Genomic DNA, 7060 nt, shown 5'->3' with positions numbered 1-7060 from the left:
AGAAGAAATGAGCCAGAGGATGCCTTAGAAAGAAGCTGGGGTAGTGACTCTCTCAGAGGATACATTAAAGCAAAGACAGGGGACTGAAGGATACAGATGCTGAGGAATTACATCCCTTGGGGAGATTTATGGGTGACTGAATCTGAGCTATTGCTGCTGCTGCTGAAAACTTCCATTTCCTTAAATTGCCTTGCTGGCTGAACTCAAGCCCTCTGTACTTTTTCTCATACACCAACATCACCTTTTGCAGTGCTAATGGCAAATAAATTCCTTCATAAAGTCACAGAATTACTTCAACTGTCACAGAAATGAGAAGATAAATTTGAAATTAATTTTCAGAAGAGTCTAATTTACCAACAATGTCATCATGATTACCTCACATAATAAATATTTTGATATCTCTACACATTATTCAACACTCAAATGATCTAATTATTTTATCTGAGATACCATCCAATATTAAGTGTCCTTTCCACTCTATCATCAGGTTTTTCAGCTGCATCATCTTCATATCAGAACTCTCGTACACAGGGAAATTTATGACATTATATAGATCAAATAGAAAGGTGCTATAATAGTTGTTGGAGGTCATAACTAGAAAAAGTACCTATAACCACATAATGGCAAAGAAGAAAATAACAAATTTCATTCATGCTATAGGTAGATGCCTATACACATAAATTTGCAATCTGATTTCAAGAGAAAAAAATAACTTTTAACAGGGGAAAAGTAATTTATTTAGGGTACACAACTGTCTTGAGGACAACATAAGCAAGTAGAACAACTCTGCTGAAATAATGTTAGTTATGGATGGTGTGTGTAACACTTACTCAATGCTCAACAGAGATTCAATAGAACATGAGTTCACATTTCAGGAGCCCTTTTGGACTGGAGTTCTGCTTCAAGTCTTGTTTTTCCCAATTTCTCGTTAATTTTATTATGTCTATTCCTACCTCAAATATAGCAGTGGAAAGACTATTTCAGTTGGAATAGGGAGCTAGATGGCATAAGATTGCTACACATTTACTTCATTAAGTCAGGGCTTTGAAGAAAAGCTAATCTTGAGTGCATGCACAAAAATTTATGACTAAAAAGACTCCAAGTATTTGATCTGTTAATATGCATCATTCTAAACAGGCCATTGAAGCTTAAGATCATCTATTGCTAAAAAGATCTAAAAATTGAGAAAGCATGCTTTGAATAGTAAAGGGTTTGTGGAATAAGCTTTGGGATGGAATAACACCAGGATGAATACCTCAGTTTCAGTGTTAATTGAGATACAGTGCTCACCTTTGACAGGTGGTGGGTGCACCTATAGCTTTGGGAGTGGCAAAGGCTGCTGAGCTAAGCCAGGGCTGGAGCTCGGGGCAGGTCAGACCTACAGCAAAAATAAACATCCACAAGTACACTGCCAGTGTGCCCAGAGAAGTGATGCCTAAGCATTGGGTTAGGCAAAGATAAATAGGGTTTGGCTGAAAGAAAACTTGGATCTAAGGCAAAATATTGTTTATAGAAGCCTGCCAAAAGCCACCAAGGTTACAAAATTTATCCATGGAAGTTGAATGGCAGGAGCTCCAACCTCCATCCATTTTCCAGCCAGGTCTGGCTTACAAAAGAGCATACCTTGGGCAGTATGAACTGATGCCTGGTTTTGTTATCCAAGCAGAAGTGTACGTGACAAAAATGTCATGAGTATTACATGAGAATTAAACCTCTTTAGATAAGCCTCTGGCTGTTTTAGAGTGCAGATATTCTGTATCAGTTTGGTTTGAGATGTGGCTCTGAGTTTTAACAAGGGCAGATATGCACAGACAAACACATACGCACACATGGAGTTTTGTTCCCTAACAATCTATAATCCAGTAGCTCCTAAAACTAGAACATACCTTGCAGGGGTTTTCAGTATGATTATATAGTTATGTTTTAATAAAGTAGTTAATGTAAGAAAATAAAGTAATCTCTGAGAGACAAATTTACAAAAAACCCAGGAAGACCATTCGATCCCAGGTAATCTCTCAACAACCCTATAGCTTAACATTAACTTGAATAATTTCTCATTCTCCTTCTGGCTGTCCCTTCCTCCCCTTTCCCTCAAGTCAGAAATCTGCTTTTTGATGTCTGAATGAAAGATTGTTCATCTCACACAGTTCGAAGTTCAAGATCCTGCTTGTATGTGGCATGACCTCTTACTAGCTGGAAAACTTTACTCAAATACAGGCTTTGTGATGAGAGGCCAACAATTGGATGCAGTTTCCACAGCAAAACTTGTGTCACTTAGCTTCAAAACAAGCCTGCATTTAGTGAACTAAAGGAGTTGTTCAGTGGCACAGCTAAGAGCTCACAAACACACACAGTCTGACAAATTCTTTTCAGCCAGCGTCAACAGTATCCACAGACAGACAGGCATTTCAAGCCTCACTTCTTCTGAATCACAGAGGATGAATCAGGATGAACAGTTCCAGCCAAACAAGAACATTTAGAGGTTTTATGTGTCTCATCTAGGAACAGCATCATGTAGTACAAGTAAATAAATAAATAACTAATCCACAAATAAATAAATAAATGACCAAATATAATCCTTTGAGCTTCATCAGTCACCTTTTTCTGTACCAAAAGAGAAGATCCTAGGCCACTTCATCTTGTTTATGGCCGTGAACAATTTCTCACCTATTTACTATTGCCTTGATTTTAATTAATAAAGGAGTTCATAAGATTTTTTTTCTTCTGAAGTCTTTGGACAGAATTGATGTAAAATACCCCAGATAAAGACTGCTATAAGTAAAAATAATTTTGAACAAAGATGTAGCTGCTGAATTCACTTCTGAGATTCCCTGTAGGCTTACAATACAGGCACTCCACTCCAAAGAAAATGACAGGCACAATAAATTAATGACTTGTATTTATGAATATAACATTATTTCATGGCTGGCACATACATGCTGTTATCACATCATACTGTCATAATATTTGTTTGATGTTCATATAAGGGCACAGTTAAGAAGAGAGTGTTCATCACCTTTTTATTAAGGTGACAAAAAAATGAGAACCATCTCTCACTTGGAAGAAGCTTGTTTGGAAATAATTTGAAACACTAGCCCTCTCAGGAGAGGCAGCAAAAATATCTCTTCTATCATCTTACAAGAGTAGCCTGTGAGCCACGTTAATCATCTTGGACTGAAATTTATAACAACATATGGGAGACTTGCCTCACTATTATTAGAAGTTGCAAGTTTCATATGTGTTCCTCAACTAATTTAAGGGTCACTCCTGCTTCGAACATTATACCCCAAGTAATAAGTGCTATAACAGGTCATTTGCATTCAGGAAATTATTTTTGGAAGAAGCTCCTGCTTGATGCAAAAGGGCAAAGGACACTGGAAACTAAAGTCTAGAGTTGACTTCTCTTGGGCCCTGATCCACACAGCTTTTGCAAGTCCATCTGATCTTTTAATTAAGTTTCAAAGGATTTTGATAACATCGCCTTTGGAATATTTTGTCTTCTGTGATATTTTGCCAGGTTTTATTGGTATTTACTCATGGCTTTGTGTATGTGCTTCTTAAAGAACAGAACTGCACACAAGATTTGACCTCTACAACCAACATTGTTACTTTCTTGTACCTTTACCATGCTTCAAATGTACTGTTATTTCATCTTTAGAAAGAAGACAGCCACTTCAGGTTGTTACACCTCTGTCTTGGACTCTGTATTATAAGAATGAATAAAGAATTTAGTGAAAAGCTGTCTGCATCCTTTTGGGTATTGATACAGCTTCTCAGTTCTCCCTAGCAGAAAACTACAAGCAAGGTTTTGTGCTCCCCCCTGCAGTGAATTTGATGGTGTTGGAACTGTTTATATAGGCACATTGATGGTGACACCATTGCACTGCAATTGTACCAATGCCCTACAATTCTCCCCAAAATCAAACCCCTCCAAGCTCAGTCCTACAGCCATGAAAAGCCATTTTGGAAGGATCGCAGCCAATTTCAGAAGTCATCACTGAGCATCAGTCAAGTGAACAAAGTCTGTTTATTTAAGCTCTGAAACACTTCTTTTTCCTCATGAATTTCCTTTAAATATAGCCATGCTGCTCCTACACTCAAGCATACAGCAGATGGAAAATAAATTTATTCTGGCTTATTTCCTGAACACTGAGCATGCAGCAGGCAAAATCACAGGTGGTGGTGTATACACTGGCTGCATGATACACCACTGGGTAGTAGTAAAAATAATGTTATGTTTTACTTTTACCCCATGAGGAAAAGTACATTTCAGATCTTCTAGAGGAAATAAAATCTTGTCTCTGAAAAATTTTTGGTTCTTATCAGCTGTTAAATTACATTTAAGGGATGTCACTGATAGAAGTATTTAGAATTCTAATTATCACCTCAGTAAACTTAAGTGCAGTATTTAAAACTATTACATGACTTAAAAATTTAGTATTACATTGTTTGCATGAATCTAACCTATGCAAATCTGGTTTCACATTCAAGACATTTCCATGTTACAGAAGTAGCCAGAACCACCCAAAGTGGAAAAATTTAGTCCTGCTTTTTAAGATTCACAGTTCTCGTGAAGTTTGGCCGTAGCTAAATGGGAAGCACTTTGAGAAAAATGCTTTCATTCTGCCTTCCAATCAGACAAACCTGTGGAGCAAACTGCTCAGCTGGGAGTACTCAGTCAGCCAAAGGAACAACTGAAGTACCTGCAAAGCTTACAGGGTTTCATGTTAATAATTCTTTTTAAAAACTGTTATTATTTCATGAGCATGCCACTGTGGATAGCTTAATTAAAAACTTCTTTTCAACATGCAGGTGCTTTTTTATTAACTTCCAAATATTGGTGTGTAGAATGAGTAAATATAGGACAGCTCTGGTTTATCTACATCTGTATAACCTATCTTACCTTGCCAGAAATACTGTAGACTTTTGCAGAATATTGTTCATTACTCCATCTTCAGAGAAAGAAACTCCTTGCAGTGTAACCCTAGAGAAGGGAGACAAAAATTATACAGAGCTGAAGCACCAATACCTAAAAAGCAGAGCTATTTATTACAGAAAAAAAACCCAACAAAATAAGTTATCTAAAGTTATGCAGAGAAGAAGGATAAAAAAAATCACTGATTTCTCATAAAAATAAATAAATTTTTTAAAAGGGAATAATAGACCATATAATGGAATGGAAAGAAAAGAAACTCTCTAGGGGTTAAAAAGACAATACCTAATACATAATGAGCTCATAGGAGATGCCACCATTATAATGGATTTAGAGCACCCAGATTTACTGCAGTGTACACCTCAAAGCTTGGAAAGGGTTTTTGATCTCATGCTTTGACACTAAAGCCAGCCTTTAGCAGAATTCAAGGTGTGAGGTGGCAGATTCTTTTGCAGGCTTGCGGAGATTCCTTGAGGACTGTGAAGTTTCCTAGCACCCATGGTTTTGGTAATATAAAAAAGGATCTGGTTATACTCAAACAAGCACAGGTTATCTCTGATTTCACAGTTTCAGCCAAAACTAACGAGGTATTAACTATACAGCAGAAAACAGAAAAGTACATATTTCTTAGAACATACAGCTTAAAGACAGTTTCCATGGAAAACAAAAGACATTGGTGAAAACCAGAAGAGAGAATGGAAAGGTAAAGGGGGAACAGCAGCTCAAGTAACAAAGTCTGCATTCCCTGTGGCCATGTTTCCCTTCATACCTCTGGATAAGGCCTCTTAAATCTGATGAAAAAGAAGCCTATAAATTTTAGGGAATTAGCAATTAGTAAGCACAGAAATATAAATCAACTGAATGTTAATGCTTAGGACTCAAAATGGCTGAATTAGATCAAAGAATACAACCCTGAGAGTCAGCAATGAAATATTGAAAAGATATTTGCAGCATATCGTTACAAAAGCAGAGAAACCCTACCAGGCTTGTCTGAAGGGGAATGAAAGCAATCCGAATTCCTGGCTCCCAAGGATTTTATCATATGGATGCCAAGACGGCTCTGCAGGCCTGAGACTCCTCAGACACTCGAAAGAACTGCCCTAGCCCCATTAGCTTTTTGTTTGAGTACAACTCATTAAGAAGATTTGTGTTTTATTGTGGTTCTCTATTTAAACACCTGCTCTTACTCTATCTTTTGTAGAGTGCCAAAAGTGATTTTCCAGGAAAACCCCAAACCAAATCCACTCTATTTTATAATGGCTATTGGAAATTTGAGAATGGAGTACCTGGATGGAAACTGTCATGGATATTTCCCCTGTGCTGTGAGGGTCAAATGAATCAGCGTAGGTAAGACAAAAATTATTTCAGTTCTTTAGCCATGTCTCAGATCAGCCTTCATCACTAGCTGAGCTGAGCCAGTGCCAGTGTATTTGGGCAAGCTGGTTCCAGGTCCTCATTTTTGCCCTTGCCTTTGGTTCCCTTCTTGGCACTTCTCAGGAATAAAAAAAAAGTGAGGCAGTGTCTCTCAAGGCAAAGTTGGAAAATGTACTTGTCCTTCGATAAAAACTGACTTCCTCCAAATTAAAGCCCAAATAATACACTCCAAGCTCCATTCACTGCTGGAAGATGGAAAAATATTTGTTTAGCATCACCACAACCTGCAGCTGGGAGAAGGGGAGCCACTATTCCCAGGCTCCATAGCTGTTACTTCACAAACCAGGCCTGGGAATGCTTGTGTTGTGTTTTCTTGGGCTGTCTGCTTTTATACTGAAAGAGAAACTCCATGGAGGCAGTTCTGTGAGAAAACTGAGGTGGAAACACCCCCTGCACCACAGGCTGATTTTTCTTATTCTGCACAGAAAGAAAAAAGTTTTGGCCAGGCCACCACAACCCTTCTTGTGTGCGGTGATCCTTTGGTGTGTTTCTGGTAAGGGTGTGGGTTCCCTGACTGGCCTTCTTTCCAGCACAAGCATCCAGCCAGCCACATTCTGCTCCCAGTGCCTGGTATTTTCCCAAGGAAGAAGGATATGGGAAAGGTTGACTGTGATTGATACACTGCAGATGGCAAACACGCTCATTTGAGAGGGAAGAGGTGCATAAAGCATGACGGGTGTGTTGTAGCAACTG

This window comes from Melozone crissalis, unplaced genomic scaffold (assembly GCF_028551555.1).
Source record: "Melozone crissalis strain CALT ecotype California unplaced genomic scaffold, PUWL_Pcris_2 ptg000023l_1, whole genome shotgun sequence".
NCBI lineage: Eukaryota > Metazoa > Chordata > Aves > Passeriformes > Passerellidae > Melozone > Melozone crissalis.
The sequence above is the reverse complement of the archived record's forward strand: the minus strand, read 5'-3'. Positions refer to the sequence as shown.